This window comes from Hemitrygon akajei, chromosome 30 (assembly GCF_048418815.1).
Source record: "Hemitrygon akajei chromosome 30, sHemAka1.3, whole genome shotgun sequence".
In the NCBI taxonomy this organism is placed as follows: Eukaryota; Metazoa; Chordata; class Chondrichthyes; order Myliobatiformes; family Dasyatidae; genus Hemitrygon; species Hemitrygon akajei.
This window is the reverse complement of record NC_133153.1, coordinates 19,208,466-19,231,111: the sequence shown is the minus strand read 5'-3', so window position 1 is coordinate 19,231,111 and position 22,646 is coordinate 19,208,466.

The following is a 22,646-nucleotide window of genomic DNA, read 5'->3' as shown; positions in this document are numbered from 1 at the left end:
GATTAATCCATATATTTTGAAGTTAACACTTGCTTTACAAACCATGTGTGAAAGCGCTCAGATAGGGTGATTGTATTGGGTGAGTGTAGATACGTGGCAGCTTGGACACATTCAATGATTTGAGTGTCAAAAGTATTATGCGCCACTTTACTGGGCTGTTTTGATCTGATACACATCTTGGATTTTGTTTCCTGTATGTATATACCTTGACACTATCTACATTATGTTTAATATACGCCGTTGCCTTTCAGTCTTATATTGGGTTTCTGATGACTGATTATAATTTGTATATGTGACCCAGTTTTATAACTATGCTCTCAATTTCCTCTTTGGGGCTTCCTTTTCCACAGGCTAGGTAATCTGAATGCACAGAAGTATAAGCAATGTTCTGTGTGTGGTAGTACTAACCTGGTGTATTGTGCTTAATTACCTTTGGGGATCCAGGAGAAAATCTGTAAAAATTTGGGTTCCCTTAGGAGATTAAGTAAATTAGGAAGAATAAGTGACAAGGCACATTATACACAACCTTTGGAATGGTAGCTTCAGTGATCTAAAAGCTCCTTCTAAGTTTACAACAATGACAAGAAGAGTTGTTTTTTGGCCATGAATGCAACATAACTGTGACTGAAATATAACGGGAAACTTGCCAGTGATTTACATCTGTCTTGATGAGCAAGGGTCTACGCCAACCACATGAAATCAGGAAACTGTCCCTATTATGCCTGCAGCCAAGAGATATAAAACAATCTCCTCTTTGATTGTTAATTATTCAATTTTGTTTTAGGGGCACATCAGATTTTTCCTCAGGAAACTGGATTTGGAGGCTTGGTGTTTTATTGGAGGAGATAAGACAAAAAAAAATAACAAGAATGCAGACATAATGGAAAATATTTTAATGGAATTTAATGAATAAATTGTTTTCTTGTTTTTCAGCATATTAATTTTCCCATCCTCCTCATTGCATGCCAGAGGAAAGGGAGGTTACCATCTCTTTCTTCCTCAGTTGTGCATCTAATTGTGAATCTGTCAGTGGTGGTTCTGTGGAAATCGTTTATCTCATTGGGGTGGAATGACTAGCTGCATGTCAACCACTGCAATTGCCAGTAACCTTGCTTAATCAGGAACATTTTCCTGATATTTTCAAAATGCTGGGGACACAATTGAGTTTGGCAAGGCCATCTCTAAAGCATTAAGTTTGTTCATAACTGTCATTGTTAAATGATATGTGGTTAGTAGACAGAGGCTCTACAGCGGCTCTTAAAGGGAAGCGAATGTTTGCTGGAAGTGCTGTGTCTGTTTTGAGTATTGCCTCTATCATTGAAATGGCTTCCTGTGCTCAATTGTTTACATACATGGATGTAATATCAAAAGAGATTGTTGCTTCATCCTCTCCACTACAGAAACTTGTGATGTGTTCAACAAAGCAGGAGGAATTTGTGGCTATGCTTTTATTTCCTGACAATATAGTCTAAGAATCCATGTAAGATATTTGGCAGCAGGAAACGAAACTGAGCCAGCACATGTAATGGTGGATCAGGCTGGCTTTTATTTTAATACTACACTAGTATATATATATATATATATCTAAAGTTAATATATATTTGATTCTACTGAAATCTGATTTACTACTCATAAACATAAATTGCCTCATGAAATATACAGCATGCCTTTACATCCCTTTTTATTTAGTAACAGTTCCAGTCTTTGGAAAACAAAATATGTGGTCAAAAGTTATAGCCACAACTGTACATCTACCTGTTGCGAGTTCAATAGATTGAGCATGGAATAACTCCCTATCGTGTCATGGGACAGATATTGTGTATAATTGGAAAATGAAGTCTCAGTAAGTTTACAAATCTTCAATGGTTTCTATTGGCTAGGTATAGTTATGTAATGCTTTCTGTATACATAAAATACATGAGAGATGTTTTCAACAGGAGAAAAGTCATATAATGAAACCTCTGCTTGGGAGAGGAGAGGTTTGATCCTGACAAAAGGACATATTTGCATTTATATATCTCTCATCACATCCCAAAACTCATTAAAACTAGTGAAGTAAGGCTAACACAATTAAGGTTGTGCTATTGGTTGGTCAAGAGTCAATTTGCTCATAGAAAACTTCACAAATGTCACTGTGATGTTGGTTGAGAGTTGAATATTGGCTGAGATATCTGAAATAATTTCTTTAAAATAGCATCGTAGAAACTTCTGAACATTCTATATCCATTTGAGAGAGCAGTCAAAGCTACTGAAGGACAGTACCTTGAACAGTGCAGCAGTTTCTCAGGCCTAATGATTTACAGCAGGTCTATTAATTTACAGGTAAGCTTCTGGAGAGGGAATTGAAACCAAAATTATTTGAATTGGACATTGATGCAGGGAGAGTTGGGTATATGGAGAATTCAATTGTTGGAGATGAGTAAATATATTGTAAAAAGCAGGTGAGATCATTAGTATAGGATAAACAGAGTCAAAATATTTGAAAACAAAATAAGTTGTAATGAAAAGAGCTACGGAAGTAGTGTAATGAGAAGCCACAAGCCAAAATGCAGCCTGACATTTTAGATGAATTGCAGTGTTAGGACTGTTCACATGAAGTAGTATGGCACAGGGACAATGAAGTCTAATAAGGAATGAATATGGAAGCAATATAAACCTCCAAATTTTGTGTGACCAATATGAAATTGTCTCTCCCTCTTGGCTTTTCATACTTGTGTCACCAGTGTAAAGACAAGTTCCATCAGATCTAAGGATTTGTGGATGATATTGGATATTTGCTATATAATACAAAGTTTTGCTTTCTGTAGGTGATGTAAAATCTAGCTGAATGTGTTTATTTTTCACAAGTAAACCACCTAAGTTTATGAACACCATTTATCCACACATATCCACTTCATTCATTATTCTGGTCCACTTATTATGTTACATTCACAGGGAACTCCTATATATCATAGTGGTTCACTGTGAGGAATGGGAATTCAGGAGCTCATAAACTGAGAATTAGTCGATTTCTCTAGATACTAGTCATAAACATGTGCAGTCTTCCAAATGCCCCTTCAAAACAGGTCAAGGTGCTCTGACATGTCAGTGGTGGCTGGGGGGTTATTTTAGTATAACTTGCAGAATGGGATCAGGTGGAACACTGATTTTCAGCTCTGTTCAGAGTTATTCCATTGATTTAAAAGGTGAAAAATAAGAAATCTTGTAAAACTAGTGAGTATACCAAGCTGAGTGAGAAAAAAATTGCATCCCAAAGCCTGCAAGATCTTCATTTCAATATAGAGCAAATTGAAATATGTTAATAATGACTAGCATAATATTCCCTCCCCTCAACATACAACAGTGTAGAACAGTGATAACCATCTAGAGTGAACAATTTAGAGTAAAATAGGCAGTGGCTACTTTATTAGGTACACCTGTACACCTGCTCGTTAATGGAAATATCTAATCAGTTAATCACGTGGCAGCAACTCAATGCATAAAAGCATTTAAACATGGCCAAATAGATCAGTTGTTGTTCAGACCAGATATCAGAAAGGGGAAGAAATGTGATCTAAGTGACTTTGATCATGGAATGATTGTTAGTGCCAGAAGGGGTGGTGTGATCATCTCAGAAACCTCTAATCTGCCAGGATTTTCACTCTAACAGTCTCTGGAGCTTACAGAAGAAACAAAAGAAGTCCATATATGTGGGTGAGAAAGCCTCGTTAATGAGGGAGGTCAGAGGAGAATGGTCAGGCTCGTTCAAACTGACAGGCAGGTGACAGTAAATCAAAAAATGTATTGCAACAGTGGTGTGCAGAATAAAATGCACAACACAGTGAACCTTGAAATACACTCCTGTACCTAATAAGGTGGCCATTAGGTGTACTTTGTTTCGAGGAGTTCATAAAATCCAAATCTATTAATATTAATTTTCTATGATACTTTCATATTCTTTTTTGAGTTTTTAATTTTTTCTACCTTTTTGTGAATTTCTGAAAGAACTATTGTCAGAACCAATATTTTTATGCAAAGTCCAATTTCCCATGCTGCCTTTCCATTCATCACCATGGGCTTAATGTTCTAACAAGGTATTTGTTTTGCACTGACTAGCTTTTACAGTAATTCCTTCAGGCTGCACAGACTTTAGAAAGATTTCTAGAAGTGTTCTTCCTCATTATCCATATCCCATTAGGTCTCCAATTGTAAAGGTTTCTCATTTGTAACGGATCAGCATGAAGGAGGGAGATTGAAGATCTGGCTGAGAGAGGCCACAGCAAGAACATTTTACTTAGTGTCAGCAAGACCAAAGAGCTGATTATTAACTTCAGGAGGAGGAAACCACAGTTCCAGGAGCCAGTCCGCCAGTCCTCATCAGGGGATCAAAGCTAGAAAGGGTCAGCAACTTTAAATTCTCGGTGTTATCAGTTCAGAGGACCTGGGCCCAGCATATGTGCAATTACGAAGGTAGCATGGCAATGCCTCAACTTCCTTGGCAGTTTAGGAAGATTCAGCATGACATCTAAAACTTTGACAAGCTTCTATAGATGTTTTGTGAGGAGTATATTAAGGGGCAGCAACACAATGTGGCATGGAAATACCAATGGCCTTTAACAGAAAATCCTCCAAAAGTAGTGGATATGTCCTAGTCCATCATGGGTAAAGCCTCCCCACCATTAAGGAGATCTACAAAAGAGCATTGTCGCAGGAAAGCAGTATACGTCATCTGGGAACCCCAACACCCAGGTCATGCACTCCTCTCGCTGCTGCCATTAGGAAGAAGTTACAGCAGCCTCAGTTATCACACCTTCAGGATTGGGAACAATTAATTCCCTTCAACCTTGAGGCTTTTGAACCAAAGTGGATATTTCACCTAATCTCACTTACCTCATCAATGAAATCTTCCCACAACCAATCAATTCACTTTCAAGGATTCTTCATCACATTTTCTGGATACTTATTGCTTATGTATTTATTATTATTATTATTATTATTATTATTATTATTATTATTATTATTATTATTATTATTATTATTATTTCTTTTTGTATTTAAACCGTTTATTGGCTTTTACACACTGATTGTACACCCAGTTGGTGCAGTGTTTCATTGATTCTATTATGGTTATTGAATTTATTGAATATGCCCACAAGAAAATTAATTTCAGTGTTGTATATGGTGACATATATTACTTTGATAATAAACTTCCTTCAGGCTTTTAACTTCGAACATCATTCTTTGCCCTGCCCATTGGAAAGTTGTCAACATGAAGCCAACTCAATACCAAGAATTCTTCAAGCTTGTGAAATATGGTTGGTTCTTGAACAATTGGCGCTAAGTCAATTTCTAACTTGCTCAGGTCCAAAGTAGATTACATAATAGTCCCATAATTCTAGTGTTGGAAGCTAAAAAAAAAAACCTCATGCTTTAGAATTAATAGTACAGACACCTTGCTCACATTCTCATTGGAACAATTAGCTCTATTTTGGGTGTTCAGTAAAAACACTGAATTGATGAACAAAGAGAATGGAGCAATCAGACACGAGATGTTCAACTACATCTTAAAAGAGAAAACACGACACATCCTAATACATTAACCTGAAAACACTTGTGTGCTTAATTAAATCAAATTAAACAAGTAAAGCAAGCAATTGTCATTGTTATTTGCAAATTTTCAGAAAATACCCATGAACAATAAGTTGACAACTTGAAGAGCTTTAAGAAAGCACCAGAATGTATAGATTTCTTTGTAAATGTCATCTTGCTAAATATATATTTAAAGAGCTGACTTAACTGTTTAATAGTGCAATTTGCTGCTGAATATGCTCTCCTGTCAACACGTCTACCTCCAATCAATATTTTGTCAAATCTTCACAAGTCCTTATTGCTTTGTTCTTATCTTGCCTCAATTGTCCAGTTGTCCATTTCTATCTTGTCCATTTTCTATCAATGTTGCAATCTAAAAGATGTGATATGATGACAGAAAATAAATGGGGAGCAAAAGGCACTGGATAAATATGAGTTCAGTTGCTATTATGTGCAAATTTTTCCCAATATTATTGTACAGTAACATTTCACTGTCTCAAGACAGGGTTGAATGAGTCCAAATCTGCACATCAAAGTGATGGAGAAGATTGGTCAGCTCTTCTTGCATGCAATGTGCTAGGTCCAGGGCACTGTCTCACACATTCATTGCCATCATTTCGACAGGTTCTCAATGAATTTCTAGAGCTGAGGTACATTTGATGTATGTGTAACTGGAAAGATGACAGACCATGACATGAAGAGATATCAATGGAATTCTGCAAAGATGTTTTTATTACTACAAGCTTTCATTGTCTTTGAAAGGGAGCACGAAATGGAACGCGTGTGACATGAAGTGATGTCATGGGTGGACAGTGGGCAGTCTGAGAATATGAGTACATTGATGGGTTTTGTTACATCCTGCAACATCTTGACAGTTCTTGTCTCAGGGGGCTTTGCTAATGCCTGCTTGGTGGGTGGAGCGTGTTGATGCTTTTGCTGAAGTAAGTGGGAAGAGTGAATTACTGGGATTGCTTTGAGAACCAGCATTGAGAGATACAACATTGAAACAGGACCAGTGTTGCCACCAGTCCTTGCTGACACTCTGCATCCCATTTACACTAAATTAGTTCAACATTCTCTTCAACCGGCAAGTTATGACATGACACCTGTGGACAATTTCCAGTCATCAATATCCTACCAAACTGCACGTCTTTGGCATGTAAGAGAAAATGAGGAAATCTGAAGGAAACACAAGCAGTCACAAAGAGAGCATGAAAACTCTACACAGGCAGTATGCAGTGGATTGAATGATATCCTATATCATAAAAATTAAAAATTAAAAATGTAATTGAAAATCTCTTCAGTTATAGCAGGGACGTGGCATTAACGATAAGTGACTAACTGTATGTTCATTGTATTATATCATGAACCAACAGCCACTTTGTACATGTATCTATGGTGTAAGTGGATTTCTACCTATCTCATCGCAAGGAAATCAACATGCATCATACAAAGCAATGTGTAATATTCTTTATATTCAAATGTTCTAAGTACATTTATTATCAAAGAATGTATGAATTACACAACCTTGAGATTTGTTTGCTTACTGGTAGCCACAAAGCAAGAAACACAAAAGAACCCAATTAAAGAAAAAATAAAAGACCAATACCCAATGCAAAAGAGAAAGAAAAAAAAACACAAATCATTCAAACAACTGAAACGAACAACTTCGCTCTGCACCAACTTGTCCTCAGATACAAACTATGCACAATCCTTTAAAATTGAAAAACAGAAATTAAGATATTTTAATCATTTGTTTTCTAATCTATGCCCTCTGTATTTTATATAATCATTTTATAGCAAATCATACCCACTAATAAATGTAGTTACAGTATATTGTCCTGTTTGTCAAATATTTAATCAAGTGTATAACTTAACACAATATTAGTAGCACTGTATATTTTGACATGTACGTAAGGCACTTAATTCAGATTATTGTTAGCCTGGAAAGTATCTATTTTATATAACCCAAGATCAGAAAACTGCATACTGTGAGACAGATCAGCATAAAGACTACTTCAATGCCATTTAATAGGGCCTTAAGGTCCATTATAATTGTTAGGTCACAAAGCTATAAAGCAATATTGCAAGCTTGCAGCCAAGGTATAATGGAGATTGAAATCCATTCACACATTATATTAAAAGTGATGTAAAAGTATTCAAGTATTAGGAGAAACACAGACAAAATGCTGGGGGATTTCAGCAGGTCAGGAAACATCTATAGAAATGAATAAACAGTCGACATTTTTGGCTGACACTCTTTATAGAGTATTAGAAGAAATTGTTTAACTTATAGAGAATTATATATCTACTCTGGCTTAAACATTTATGATATATTCTGAAATTGCTTGGGAAAAAGATTTCCAAAAGCAGCCCAGTAGGGCATAAAATTTGTCTAAATAAAACAAACTATTTGAAATAACCCCATGCTGAGGTTACAAAGCGAATGCAGTTTAACATCTTTCCATTTGCAGTAAAAGGCAGGATTGCCTTCGAAAAATTATTTCAGAATTTCGTTCTTGCACGAAAACAGAAGCAAGTTTAATCTGAAGTAAATGCTGAAGGTACTGGAAATACTCAGCAGGTTAGGCAGCGTCTGTGAAGGGAGAAATAGAGCGAAGGATTCAGCTCGATCATTGTAAATTGTCCCGTGAGTAGGTCAGAAGTAAATAGGGGAATTGCTGGGTGGCATGACTTGAAGGGCCACGATTCCACACTGTATCTCAATCAATTAATCCACATGAGAGGAGGCAACTTTAAAGGGGATGCATGAGATTTTTTTTACACAAAGTGGTAAATTTCTTTATTATTTTCACATGTACCAAGGTACTGTGTAAAAAATTGTTCTGCATGTAATCCATACTGATCATTTCATTGCAACCATACATTGAGGTACTGCTAGGGAAAACAATAACAGAAAGCAGAATAGAGTGTTGCAGTTACAGGGGAAAGTGCAATGCAGACAGACCAAAAGTTGCAAGACCCTAAAGAGGAAGAGTGTGAGGTCAAGAGTCCACTTTGTACAAGGAGACTGCAGAAGCATCTTATAACAGAGAAATAAAAGCTCTCCTTGAGTCTGGTGGAATGTGCTTTCTGGTTTTTGTATGTTCTGTCTGGGGAGGAAAGAAGGGAAAAGACAGAACATCCAGGCCAAAGTTCAACTTACATTTATTATCAAAGGATGTATACATTATACAACCTTGTGATTTGTTGCCTGACAGGCAGCCACAAAACAAAGAACCCATATAAGAAACAGAAACAAAAGCAAGTCATGCAAACAATAACCACAAGCAAAAAGCGCTCTGAACTAAACTCTGCAAGGAGAGTCCCTTAGTTCAGCCTAGTTCAGTGGAGAGCCGAGTTGTGGAGCAGTGATCTGAATCGGCCATCCCTCGCCTTGGGCCCCGCTACCCTGACCCTTTCAATCTGGCCTGGTGCCTAAGTTGGCACCCAAACATTGGGTTCAATTGCCTCTATTTGGCCTGTACGCAATCTTTCTGATTCAACCTTACACTTCAGTCTCCATCCAAACATCAGGTTCAGTCACTTCAGTACACTCTGGTGCTCAGACCTCACCACCTTGATTTGGCCAATCTTTCCAATTTGGCGCAGAGCTTAAATTGATCGAACCTTGAGCCTCCCTCGCTCTTGGCGATGGGCCAGCCGCATTGCCTTGCCTCAGCTCTGCCACACTGAATTGCCTTCGAGTCCGAAGGGAAGTTACAGCCCATTACTTGAGTTGATTGTTTGCCAGAAAATGAGTGGTTAACAAAGTATTTAGTTGTTTTTTCCTTATTTCGTTAACCACCAGCCAGAAGTCACTGAGGTTCACCAGCGCCATCTTAAACCGGAAGCCTAAATGATTGGATTATGTAGGATGCCTTACCACGGCAAGAAGCAAAGGCAAAATTCGTGGATGGGGGCTGGTTTCCGTGATGTGCTGGGCTGTGTGCACAACTCTCTTCAGATTCAGAGCAGTGATACTTTCAGATAGGATGCTTTCTATGGTATGTTGATAGAAATTAATGAGAGACAAAGGGAAATTTTAGTCAGACTGACTCGATTTAAATTTTAGTCAGCTTCATAGCCCCCTGAGGAAGAAAGTCACCAGTGAGCATTCTTGTCAGTGCTGTTGATGTAGTTGAAACAGGATAGGCTGATGTTCACTCCTCAGAATTGTTTTTTAATTCAAATTTTTATTATTATTTATTCTTATTTTACAAAGCAGCACAGCATATCATAGAGCAGATACAGTACAGCATATTTACACAGCCATCCCATGACAGGAAAACAAATGAGACTTGGCAACAGAAAAAAGTTCTAATTTAAGTTTAAATTAACATACAACCAAAATTGATCCCACGCATCTAGCACTTTTCCCTCACTGTTAATTCTACCCAACATGTGTTCATATGATGAAATCTTAATCATTTCCTCAGTCCATTCCTTCACAGTGAGACATCTGGGTTTTGAAACTTTCAACCCTTCCAACCTCAGCGCCATTGATGTAAACAGGAGTGTTTGCACCACTCCCCTTCCTGAAGTCAACCGCCAGCTCTTTTGTTCTGCTTACATGAAGGGAAAGTTTGTTGTCATGATAGCACTCCACTAGGCTCTCTATCGCCTTCATCATTATTTGAGAACCAGCCCACTACAGAGGTGTCAGGTCCAATCTTGCAGATGGAGCTAGAGTAGAATCTGGCCACACAGCCGTGAGCATAGGAAGCTGAGGATGCAGCTTTGTGTGGCCTCAGTGTCAGGGATAACCATGGCAGAGGAGTTCCTGCCTATCCTTACTGACTGTGGTCAGTCGGTCAGGAACTCCAAGGATCCAGTTGCAAAGGCAGGTAGGAGCTTGGACCAGGCTGCCAGTCTTAGCGGTGGAAGCAGATGCAGCAGGGTGTTTGAAAGGCTTTTAGGTGGGGATATGAATATGCACGGTATGGAGGGATATGGATTAAATGTAGGCAAAAGAGATTTAGTTTAACCTGGCAGTGTATTCAGCATAGATATTGTGGGCTCAATGGCCTGTTCATGCGCTGTACTGTTCTATTGTCAAATCAGGTCAGATTGATGGAAACCTGGTGGATTTATTCCCCACCCTGCTTAATTTTATTCTTTGTCGGCTAAAATTTAAATCGAGCAGTTTAGGCTAAACTTTTTGCTTGATGACAATTTAGCTGCCTATCTTATCAAGTATATAAGTACTAATCTTGTTTGATGAAAGGTTATTGACCAGGAATATTATTTTTTTTTCCTCTTTCTGCCTGTATTGTCTGTTTCCATGCCATGTTTTTATTATGTTTTGTAACTCTAAAACCTAATTGAAAGGAAATATGGGTACTGGGAAATGTGTGTTTACTTTTTTTTCCACTTTAGTGCGTTGTTCAAATCTGCTGTGATGGCATTATAGTAATATATGACTTTTTCTTTAATTTTACAAACAATGAATTATGTAAAAAACAATATATTTACAAGATTATTCAAATATTACTGAAATATTAAACACAACATTCCTTCCTGCCTAGCTATAAACTCCAACTCAATATAGAATACATCTCAACTCAATTACATAACATATTGCTCTCTCGTCATCTATATATACACCCAGTATACTATATAGACATCCACAGCATAGTAAATTTTAAATTGTCCCATTCAGGCCTATAGATTTAATCGTTACGGAGGATTTCTTACTTTTGTGCAATAATATCTCTCCTGACAAGAGTGGTCACTCTGCATGGGTAATGCAGGCCATTCCCAGGAATGGAGAGGTGCAGCTCTTTGCATGTTCTGGATTTGCATGGCAAGCTGCTCAATCTGCTGATCCCCCCCCCCCCCACCCCCACCCCACCCTAGCCACAAAGCTTTAGCTAATCCTTTCATTTTGGCCATGCCTAGATGACCGCCATGTAGCTCCTCAAACACAGCTTGGATGGTACAACTTTCAGTCCTCACATAAGACAACCCCTTTCAAGGGCAAGTTCATCCTGGTGTTGGTTAAAAAAAAAGGGGGAAACTGGAATTTCTGCTGTACATTCCAGCCATTTTGCTTTGCCATGTAGACCTGAGACAGTGAGTGATATTTCTTCTAGTTTCCTTTTGGACAATTTCTGCTGTAACAGGGAGACTTTCAACTTGCATTAGGGAGAATATGACAAGTAAATGTTTCAGGTATTTTCTTTTTCAAGAGTAAACGGGACAATCCATCGGTATTCACACAAAATGCTGGTGGAACGCAGCAGGCCAGGCAGCATCTATAGGGAGAAGTACAGTCGACGTTTCGGGCCGAGACCCTTCATCAGGACTAACTGAAAGAAAAGATAGTAAGAGATTTGAAAATAGGAGGGGGAGGGGGAAATCCAAAATGATAGGAGAAGACAGGAGGGGGTGGGGTGAAGCTAAGAGCTGGAAAGGTGATTGGCAAAAGGGATACAGAGCTGGAGAAGGGAAAGGATCATGGGATGGGAGGCCTGGGGAGAAATAAAGGGGGAGGGGAGCACCAGAGGGAGATGGAGAGCAGGCAAGGAGTGATTGTGAGAGGGGCAGAGAGAGAGAAAAAAGGAGGGGGGAATAAATAGATAAATAAGCAATGGGGTAAGAAGTTAATGGGGCATTAACGGAAGTTAGAGAAATCAATGTTCATGCCATCAGGTTGGAGGCTATCCAGACGGAATATAAGGTGTTGTTCCTCCAACCTGAGTGTGGCTTCATCAGTATTTCTATGATTAGATGTCCTCTTTCATTTGATCTTGAAATTGTGTTCTCCAAGAAACTGAGTCCATTTCTGCATTCATGCTTCTGCTTTTAGTGGAACACTGTTCTGTGGACTGAAAATGGACACTAGTGATGTGGGTAAATACTCTCCCACACAAGTACTGGTCAAAATGTTTTACACCCCAAACCAGACTCAAGACCTCTCTGTTAATCTGTGCATAATTTTTCTCTAGAGCAGAAAAGGACCATGATGCAAAGGCCATGAGTTGTTCACATCCATCACTCATAACATGTGACATAACTGCACATATACCATAAGGCAAGGAGTCACAAGAATGCCTCACGGGATAACATGGATCATTATTTGTGAGTACAGTGTGTGATGTCACCATTTCCTTTGTCTTTTGAAAGCCACCTTACATTGCTTTGTCCATTGCCATTTCTTCCCAATCTGTAGTAATGAATTCAAGATGGTGGAGCACAGTAACCAGGTTTGGTAGGAACCCATTATAGTAATTGACAAATCCTAAAAGAAGGACCACAACTGTGACAAGTCCTTTGTCCTTGGGGCATCCAGCACTGCTTGAATTTTGCAGCGCACATGTGTAATTCTGGTGCGTCAATAGTGTGACCACAGTAAGTGATGCTTGCTGTGAAGAATTCCCACTTGTTGCATTATGTTCTGAGACCATAATCTTCTAATCTCTTTAACACTGTCTTGTGATTTTGGAGACGTTCCTTGGTAACAGTGATGTCATCCAGGTAACACGGATTGCCTGGAAATAATTTTGACAACTTCCATACAATCTGGCTCATTGGCTACAATATAACTGATGGAATAAGGAACCAGAGGGGCTTTGTAAACCTTGAGTGTGGGATTTTCATTTAACATTTTTTTTTAACCTTGGTAAGTTTGAGTTTTCCAATGGCATTATTCAGTACCTTCCTTAATTTGCTTTCAGTTGTCTTTATTACAGGGGATGTGGCATGTATATGGTGGTTGGTTCTCCAAACTAGTGTCAATTGCCTCAATCATGCCCCCACAATGCTGGGCCTCCTGTTTTTACCATACACAAACCCAATGTGGCTTGTTGGTTGTTGTATTTCAATGCTAAAAAGTGGAGTTACCTTTTCTCCAGTAGAGGTCCTGAGTTGGATATCTGCAGGCTTCAGTTCAGTATCTTTGAAATGTTGGTCAAAGTCATTTTGTTCAATGACTGAAACAGCCAAGCCAGTCTCCAATTCCGTTTGAAATAATTTGTCGTTCATTTCTGGTGTAATCCATATCGGTTGTCTCCGATTAGTTTTCCCATTATAAATCTCAAGGCTACCCAGTCCTACATCACTCTCATCATTATCGGACTTTTCAGCAACAGCATGCAGATTAGTGCTTTTTATGCAACTGCAGCTTGACATTTTATCTTTTTCTCTTCCCTGTACAGTCTGTTTATTTTTGTCTGCCCGGCATGCTCTTCATATGCATCTTAATTTGTTTCATTTTCTGCAAGTTTTGCCTTTAAACCTGCATTGATCTGGTGTATGTGGGACCCTGTCACAATGGTAAGACAAATTGTTTGGGCAGGCTGGTTTCGGTTTAGATGTTGCAATTTTGTTCACACTCATCTTCATTCCTGGCTAGAACTCGTTTGCATCCCTGGCTTCTGCTTCCATTGATACAGTGATTTGAACTGTACTTTTAAATGTGAGTTGTACTTCGGTTTGGAGCTATTTTTGAATGTTTTCTTGTAAGATTCCACAACCTAAATGATCTCTCAGTGTGTCATTAAGTCCATTACTGAACTAACAATGCTCAAACAATCTCTTCAATTCAGCCATGGAAGCTGAAAGGGACACTGCTTCCTTTTGGATCCACTTATGAGACCTAAAGTGTTCTGCAACCAACAGTGGTTTTTGTTCTAAATGTTCCTGCATTATTTCCATGCTATCAGAAAGCTTACTTCAGCTGCGATGGCTGCAACAGTTAGATTACGAAGCAAACTGTATGCTTTTCCCCCACAGCACTCAGCAGTACTGGCACTCATTTCTCGATGTCTATTTCATTTGCTTCAAAGTACTGCTCAATTTATTTGGTGTAGAACAGCCAGTTATCTTTTATGCAATTGAATGTGTCTATCCTTCTGATGTAGTCAGCCATTTCTGTTTTTTCAGAACTTATTATTACCCAGTATTCATTGTTTACGAACCTGTGAATTTACTCCATTTTCTGCTTTGTTCCCGAAAAAAAAACCATGATCTAACTGTTCTTTTACTCGACTGTTTCCCCCTCTTGTGAAGAAAGCATGCTGTGCTTTTTAAAAATCTTGACCATCTCACTGTGCTTCAACAGGTAGGTAGTTGACTCGGGTTTGTTTTAAAGCACATTCCTTGCCCCAGTTACATTTTGTACTCTAAAAATTAATAGAAAGAAAAATACAGGAACTGGGAAATGTGGATCTACTTAATTTTTTTTACTTTAGTGAGACATTCAAATATGATATGGTGGCATATGCCATTCATGTACTTTTACATATGAATCATGTAAACAAAGAATATTTAAACAAATAATATGTTTACAACATTACTCAAGTATTACTGTCATATTAAACACACAACATTTTCCAGCACCTGCTGATTTTTACTTTATTTTCAAGCCTTTTCTGGAACATATGAAAATTTCACACTTTTGATTCTTGCCTCTTGTCATGGAAGGGAGGACATTCAACCCATTGAGAGTCCAGGACAAGAGGTCACAGTCTTAGAATTAGAGGGTACCCGTTTAAAACAGAGATAAAGGAGAAATTTTTTAGCCAGAGGGTCATGGTTTTATGGAATTCGTTGCCACATACAGCTGTGGAAGCCCAATCATTGAGGGTTTTTAAGGAGGAGATTGACAGGTATCTAATTAGTCAGGGTATCAAGGGATATGGGAAAAAAGCTGGAAATTGGAACTAGACGGGAGAATAGTTTAGCTCATGGTGGAGTGGCAAAGCAGACTCGATGGGCCGAATGGCCTGTTTCTGCTCCTTTGTCTTGTGATGTTGTATATTTGCAAGCTCTCTGAGCAATATCATTCTCTTTATTTTCCTGTAGCTATTTTCCTTCTCAGTCCCATCAACTTCTACCTCCCTCCTGCAATTCGGGTAATTTTACTATAGAGAGGGAAGCAGAGAACCCAGGGAAACACAACTATTCAAAGGAAGGACATGCAATATCCAAACGGACAGCATCAGAGGACAGCATTGAAACCAAATCGCCGGAATTCTGGAGCAGCAGTATAACATATTGCACCATAGCAGCAACTGCAAAGGAACCGGGAAAAAAATTCTGTTATGTCTGGCTCATGATTCTAAATATATTCTTTCCCCTCAAGTCTCATCTGGTGCTATGTGGTCTTACTGACTAAGACCCGTTCTTTTGCTTTTTTTTTCTTGCTAGCCTACTGAACTATAGTTCCATGAAAATAACAATCAATATACAAAAATGTCAAAAATCATTGACTGGTCTGATGCAGTGGTAATGATTTTGACATATACACAACAAATAATGAACTGAGACTCAGTCGATAGTTTGCTATTAAATCTTTTTCAGACATTTCTGATCATCTTCTTCAGAACTGCTTTTGTTGGAAAATGATGAATAGAATATTTCAATGTTGATGGTATTTGACTTGCATTGTTTTCATACCAACACCTTTGGTTCAGAAAAAGATTACAGAACAAATTGATCCAGACCAAATAAAAATAGTAGCCACCATTGTTGATTAAGTTTGGAGATAGAATATGCTTGACACTTTTATCCTTCCCACTATATTCACTGTGAACAGCAGATTGACCGCTGTTACAGAGCTACATACATTTGATTATCTATTGGCAATATTAGTGATATGTACAAGATAAATATCCATTATTTCTTTTCCAGTCAATCCTTCCATCTGATAATGAAGTTCAAAGAGGTTTCTGCTTTCCTCCTGATTCCACATTCCGTATGAAAATACAAAGAGAAGCTTATTGGTGAACATCAGAGAGAGGAGAAAGGAAAGCACAATTTTTAGTAAGAACAAATTGTTCACAATGCAAATTGAAATCTTAACAACCATCAAGAAATGGAAAAATATGACATTGAAAAAGATCCTTCAGCCAAGCAATCGATGCCAACCAAGAGGCTCATCTCAGGTGGGTCTCTTGTTGGACCAAAATAACACTAAGCCTTTCCTATCCATGTACCTGCCCACATCTATTTTAAATGTTGTTATGTACCAGCCTCAACCATTTCTTCTGGCTACTCATTCCACATGTACACCAGAAATGAAATACATATTTTAGATTAACTCTCTTTTCATGCTCAAATCATAAATATTTGTTTTTATTCTGACAGAATTCTGCTTTTCTGAAATATCATGAAAATTCCAAGGTAAATATTGTTTCTGAACTAGATCCTGGCAGCACAGTAGTACATTCATGAAGTTGCTGTCTCACAGCTTCAGTGACATGGGTTCAAATCCTTCCTTTGGTTCTGCCTGTGATGACTCTGTATGTGCTTTCTCATAAGTTTGTTCTGAGTACCACAGATTCCTCCACATCTCGGCAATGTGCTGGTTGGTAGGTTACCTGGGGTTCTGATGTTGCTGTCATTTTTTCCATTCTCTTTCTCCCCATAACTAATAGAATCTGTAATTTTGTCATTCTGATGACCATTACCATGACATTTTTCCCTTCAAATTTCCTTCCCTGCTGAAGATTGAAATGGGGGTGCAACACAGCAACTACCAGTGGGCAATGTGTCTTTGTGACACAGACAAAATGCTGGGGGAGCTCAGCAGGCCAGGCAGCATCAATGGAAAAGTGTAAGCAGTCGACTTTTGGGGCCAAAACCCTTCATCAGGACACATCAGGAATGAGTCTATGTGACTGTCTCTCATGAGTAAGTAGTTGGCAAGAGGCACTTCCAGCCGATTCTTTCATGAAGGTTGCAGCCAACCCTGATGTAGTTTATAAACAATCTCCATTCATAGGTGTTACAAATGGGAATAATTCAATGGAGCTCAATGATCATTCCTGCACTTGTCAATCATAAGACATAAGAGCAGTATTAGACCACAAGTCAGGCTGGCTGACTTAGTAGCAAGCAGGAACATAGTTCCTTGCCTTGCAAATAATTCATAGAGGAAAGGAAGAACAATTTATATTCATGAAATGTCTTTCACAATGTTAGATGTCAGAGAGCTTTATAGCTAGCGAAACACTTTTGAGGTGCTGTCAACAATTCACGGTAAGTGGAGGTGTAAATAGTGTTAAGGAAACAGGGAGACCGCAGAACATGGACAGGTTAGGAGAATGGGAAAAGAATTGGCAGATGGAATAGTGTTGAGAAGTATACGGTCATGCACATTTGTAGAAAAAATAAAGGTATAGACTATTTTCTAAATGGGAAGCATATTCACAAAATGGATGTGCGAAGAGACTTGCGAGTCCTAGTGGAGGATTTGCTAAGACTTTATAAGGCCTTGGTTAGACTTACATTTGGAGAATTGTGAGGCATTTTAAGCCACATATTTAAGAGATGATTTGCTGGCATTGGAGAGGATCCAAAGGCTGACAAGAATGATCTCGGGAATGAAAGACATAACACATGAGGAGTCTCTGGGCCTGCACTCACTGGAGTTTAGAAGAATGAGGAAGAATCTCATTGAAAACTATCATATATAAAGAGGACTAAATAGATTGGACATACAAAGAATGTTTTCAATAGCGGGAGAATCTAGGACCAGCTTCAGATTAGGAGAACATCCCATTAGAGATGAGCAATTTTTTTAGCCAGCAGAATGGCAAATCTGTGGGACTCATTGCCATGGTTGGCTGTGATAGATAGATTCTTGATTCGTCATGCCATCAAAGGTTATGGCGAGAAAGCAAATGGGATTGAGAGAAAGAATTATTCAGCCATGATTGAATGGTTGAGCAGACTCAATTGGTTGATTGATCTACATCTGCTCCTATGTCTTATGGAAATGCCTGTCCTCATTACAACAGTCCTTTTGTGGTGGTATAAGAGGCAATGTCCAAATAGTACCAGCCTTTCATGGATATTGCTTCACTTTCTGTACTTCTTGGAAATCTTGACCTCAGGCTCTACAATTCCCTCTTTTAACCACCCTAACTCTCCAATTTCATCCCTGCTCCTTAATATCTACCACTTACTTTCTTGTCTTTTTGATGTCTTTATAACTTAAACTGATTAGTATCTTGAAGCATAGTTAAAAGATACTGTATAAATACTATTTGTTGTTGTTTTGAGCCTTTAAGTTAAATTTCTACTCCATTCATTTACAAAGGCATTGATTCATCTAAAGGATGTTCTTGAAGTATCATTTCACCTCTTGACATGATATGTTACCAAATGGCAATGCCCCTTTGAAGAGTGTAAATAATAGTGGCACTGATCTGATTTAACTGTCACGAGATTAGAAGTGCTGACAATCTGCAGTGGTTAGAAACTTAAGGACTCTCTACAAAGCTTTGTCCTTTATTGTAAATTGCATAACTGTGCACAAAAAGGGTTTCTGCTTTGTAGAAACACTTGAGAAGATTGTACGATTGTCTCAGAGACATTTCACTTGTAGTCTCGGTCCCTGAGCTGTGAAAAATAGTCTGCCTTGCAAAGCACTCATTCTCTGCTGTGCGAGCAAGGTTGCTTCACAGATGCTCTGTTTGTTGAGGCTTAATCTGTTCTCATGTACTTTTTCTCCAAAATCATAATGAGATTTTGAAAAATTATTCTCGTTTGCACAGTTGGTGCTACAATTACATCTTTCCAAGCAGCCCGAGAGCAGTACTACAGCAAGAGACAGTGCCCCTTTAAATGAGATGCAACAACAAAATCAAAGTTTAATTGTTATCAATAAAGCAGTCTTTTTGTCATACTTTCTACCAGGAGCTTTTATCTGTTCACTGTTATTTTTAGGAATGACAACTTGTTAGAAAAATTAACATATGTAATCATGATTTACAGCTAATGATGCTTTGAGGTCAGTCACATCTGTGTATTTTGGTCATATGTATTCCTGAAACACAGCCTGATTGGTGTAATTACATTCTTTAGCTACTATTTTAACCACAGACAAGGCTAAAGTTCATCTGTGTGTGTTAACCAATATGTGACTTTGCTAAATCTTGAAGTAATCACAAAATTGGATTGCAGATCATGGGTAAAGCAAACTCCATATGTCTGGGCAAAAAGTTCCCAGCAGTGTCTATACTTGTCGATAAACACCTAGCAAGTGATGTCATCCTGATTTTTTTTCTATTCAAAACCATCAGTTCAAATAAAGCAATACTGGTTTCTGATTATAGGGAAGAACTACATAAGATTCCTTAGTGGATTATACCCATGGGGAGTGATATTCTATAGCCACTGTAGAATCCAGTTCAAAGGTTAATTTATTATCAACACTGAAATTCTTCTCCAGATAGCCAGAAAACCAAGAAAGAAAAGAATGGCAGCCAGATTATCCACCACCAAATCCCCCCTCCCTGCACAAAAAAATGAACAAAAACGATACAGGCATATTGACCCCCAAATTCCCCCTCCCCGTATGCAAAAAACAAGTAAGATTGGGTGAAAAACACAGAATATAAAAAAATCTGTAAGACTGAAAAGAAGTCCATAGCCCAAGTCCATATCAAAACCACAAAATAACCTGGGAAACATTCTCCGGGCTCAGCAGCAGTCTCTCCCCTTTCTGGCAGCATAGCAATCCCACCAGAGGTAAAAAGGCAGGCATTTAGCCACGTTTGAGCAGCAAAGACTATAGAGTTCAATTAATATCCCAGGATTTCAATGGATTACTGTTGGCAAAAGATATCTTAATGCTTTTACTTGATGAAGGGTCTTGGCCCAAAACAACACCTGTTTACTTTTTTCCATAGACCTGCTGAGTTCTCCCAACTTTTTGTATGTAATACTTTACTGTAGTCTTACTCAGGAAACAAGAGTAGAAATTGTGAACACTAGCAGGCTCACCAGAAAAAAAATGTTTTTTTCTATATTTAGATTTCAGTTTTAAATATGATGGCTAAAATTAATTTGATATTTATGCCAAATTTAGTGAAGAATATTAAAAATGTTAGTTTCTGAAAAATAATTATTGTATTCAAGAATGGGTCTAAGTCAATGCCACATAATGATTGAATCCAAAATGATAGAATGAATGTTCTCTTTGTTGGTTGTAAAATTGTATAATCCCAAGTTAAAATGAAAGCTTCAGTTTTTTGCAAGGGTTTCTATATTGTGAAATGATGTTCTTATGAAAGGAAGGAAAGCCTCATATTAATATAGAATCTTCACACTTCTATCAGGATACCCTAAGGCTTATTACAACCAGGGAAGTATCTTTGGAATGTACCTACTGTTGCTGTTAAGGAAAGACCGCAGTCAATTTGCACACAGGAAACTATGCAGAATTATGATATTGATATTGTCTGTCTTAATAAGGTTGTGTTGGAGACAAATATAGCCTGGCCAATTGGAATAGTGCATCTGCTCTTTAATTTGGCATACATGATATCTCTCACAGTTAGCTAAGCAGCTTCATATGGATTCTGACAGTGTAGCACACCCTCAGTGTTACTCAGGAATATTAATCTAGATGTTTGTGTTCAGTTCACTTCAGAACAGGACCCGAGTCAAACATTTTAGCTCAGAATTGAGAGTTTTATCAACAGAAAAAAAAGTGTTGGGTGCTGTGTGTGACTGTATGTACTATTTTTTGCACCTTGGCCTCAGAGAAACACTGTTTCATTTAACACAGACAAAATGCTGGAGGAACTCAGCGGGCTGGGTAACGTCTATGGAAAAGAGTACAATCGACATATTGGGCCTGCCGAAGGGTTTCAGCCCAAAACGTCGGCTGTACACTTTTCTATAGGTGCTGCTCGGATTTCTAGCATCTACAGATTTTCTCATTTGTGACTGTTTTGTTTAGCTGTATACATGTGTATGATTGAATGACAATTACTCTTGAACCTAATGCCACTTCCAGCTGAGTGATTATTATGAAGCCTACAATTTGATACATGTTGTCAAACATTAACAAAGCAAGAATCGTGATCTGATATTTTGGGTAGTATGGTTATTTTTCAAATGGGACTAACTCAGATAGGCAACTTGGCTGTCATAGTTATCCAACAAGGACTTGTTTCCTTGCTGTATAACTCCATGACTCTATGATAACATGAGAAAAATACTTCACAATCTTTACTTAAGTTCACCATAAAGATGAAGCTTTTTCAAAGAAAATACTTCCGTGTTTCAAGTGTTTCAAAGAAAATACTTGTGTTTCATACTACTGCATGTCTATTAACAGATTAACTTTTGCTCAAAAGAAGATTCACTTTGAACCTTATTTTTAATAAATCACTATCTTTTCAACAAAATGTCATCTAATTACTTTAATCACAACTCAAATATGTTTATATATGAAGAAATTATGATCTTCATAGAATGATAGAAAATGTATGATGTGGGGAAAGCCCCAGTTTATCAATTATGTGCTAGTTGGAAAAAAAAGATACCCAGTCTAATCATCCTTCTACCTCCAGTTCCTTAGCCCAGCCCAGGTTATTAAACACAATAAGTAAGTCTGTTTCTACCAATCTTTCACACAATGTGACCCAGATGCTTCTATGCCCTCATTGAAAAGAAATGTTGTTAAACTGGTTCTAATTCTGCCACCAAAACTTTCATTCTGCACTCCCTAGTTGTTAGTATGTCAGCTAGAGGAAAATCTGCTCATTCTCAAGCATTTCAATAGGATTGATGACCTACATGAGTTCTGAGAGGCCAATGTAGCAACCTCTAGGAGAAGTAAGTCCTTTCTATTTAATCTTTCTGTACATCTCATACTTTCATACACCTCAGTTAAGTCTCCAAACAGCCACTTGAAGATCTCTGTACATTTCATTTTTGAGAGCACCATGTTAGTCATGGATATGTGTGAGAGGTCACAAGACAATAGTGAAGCAATATGGTGGGCTCCAGTTTGTAAAGCATTTCTGTGTGCTTCTTATAACTAGGTGTGCTTCTTAATGCAAGGGATAAACAGTTGCAATTTACGATACATACTGTAAAAGTATGGTGGTGGGGTGCAAATACCTCTCTACTAAAGGATGCTGCTCCTTCACTCTCCATCCCTCCACTAGCCTACAGGTCATCCTTGGCAAGGTGTAGCACCTGCTTAGTCCCTGATCAGGTTCACGTGAAGCCATGGGCCCAAATGATGGATGGTCGTACGAGCAGCTGGTGCATATCACAAGTCCTAGTTATGCAACCACTGACGCCAGACAGGCAATCTCTGAGGAATATTG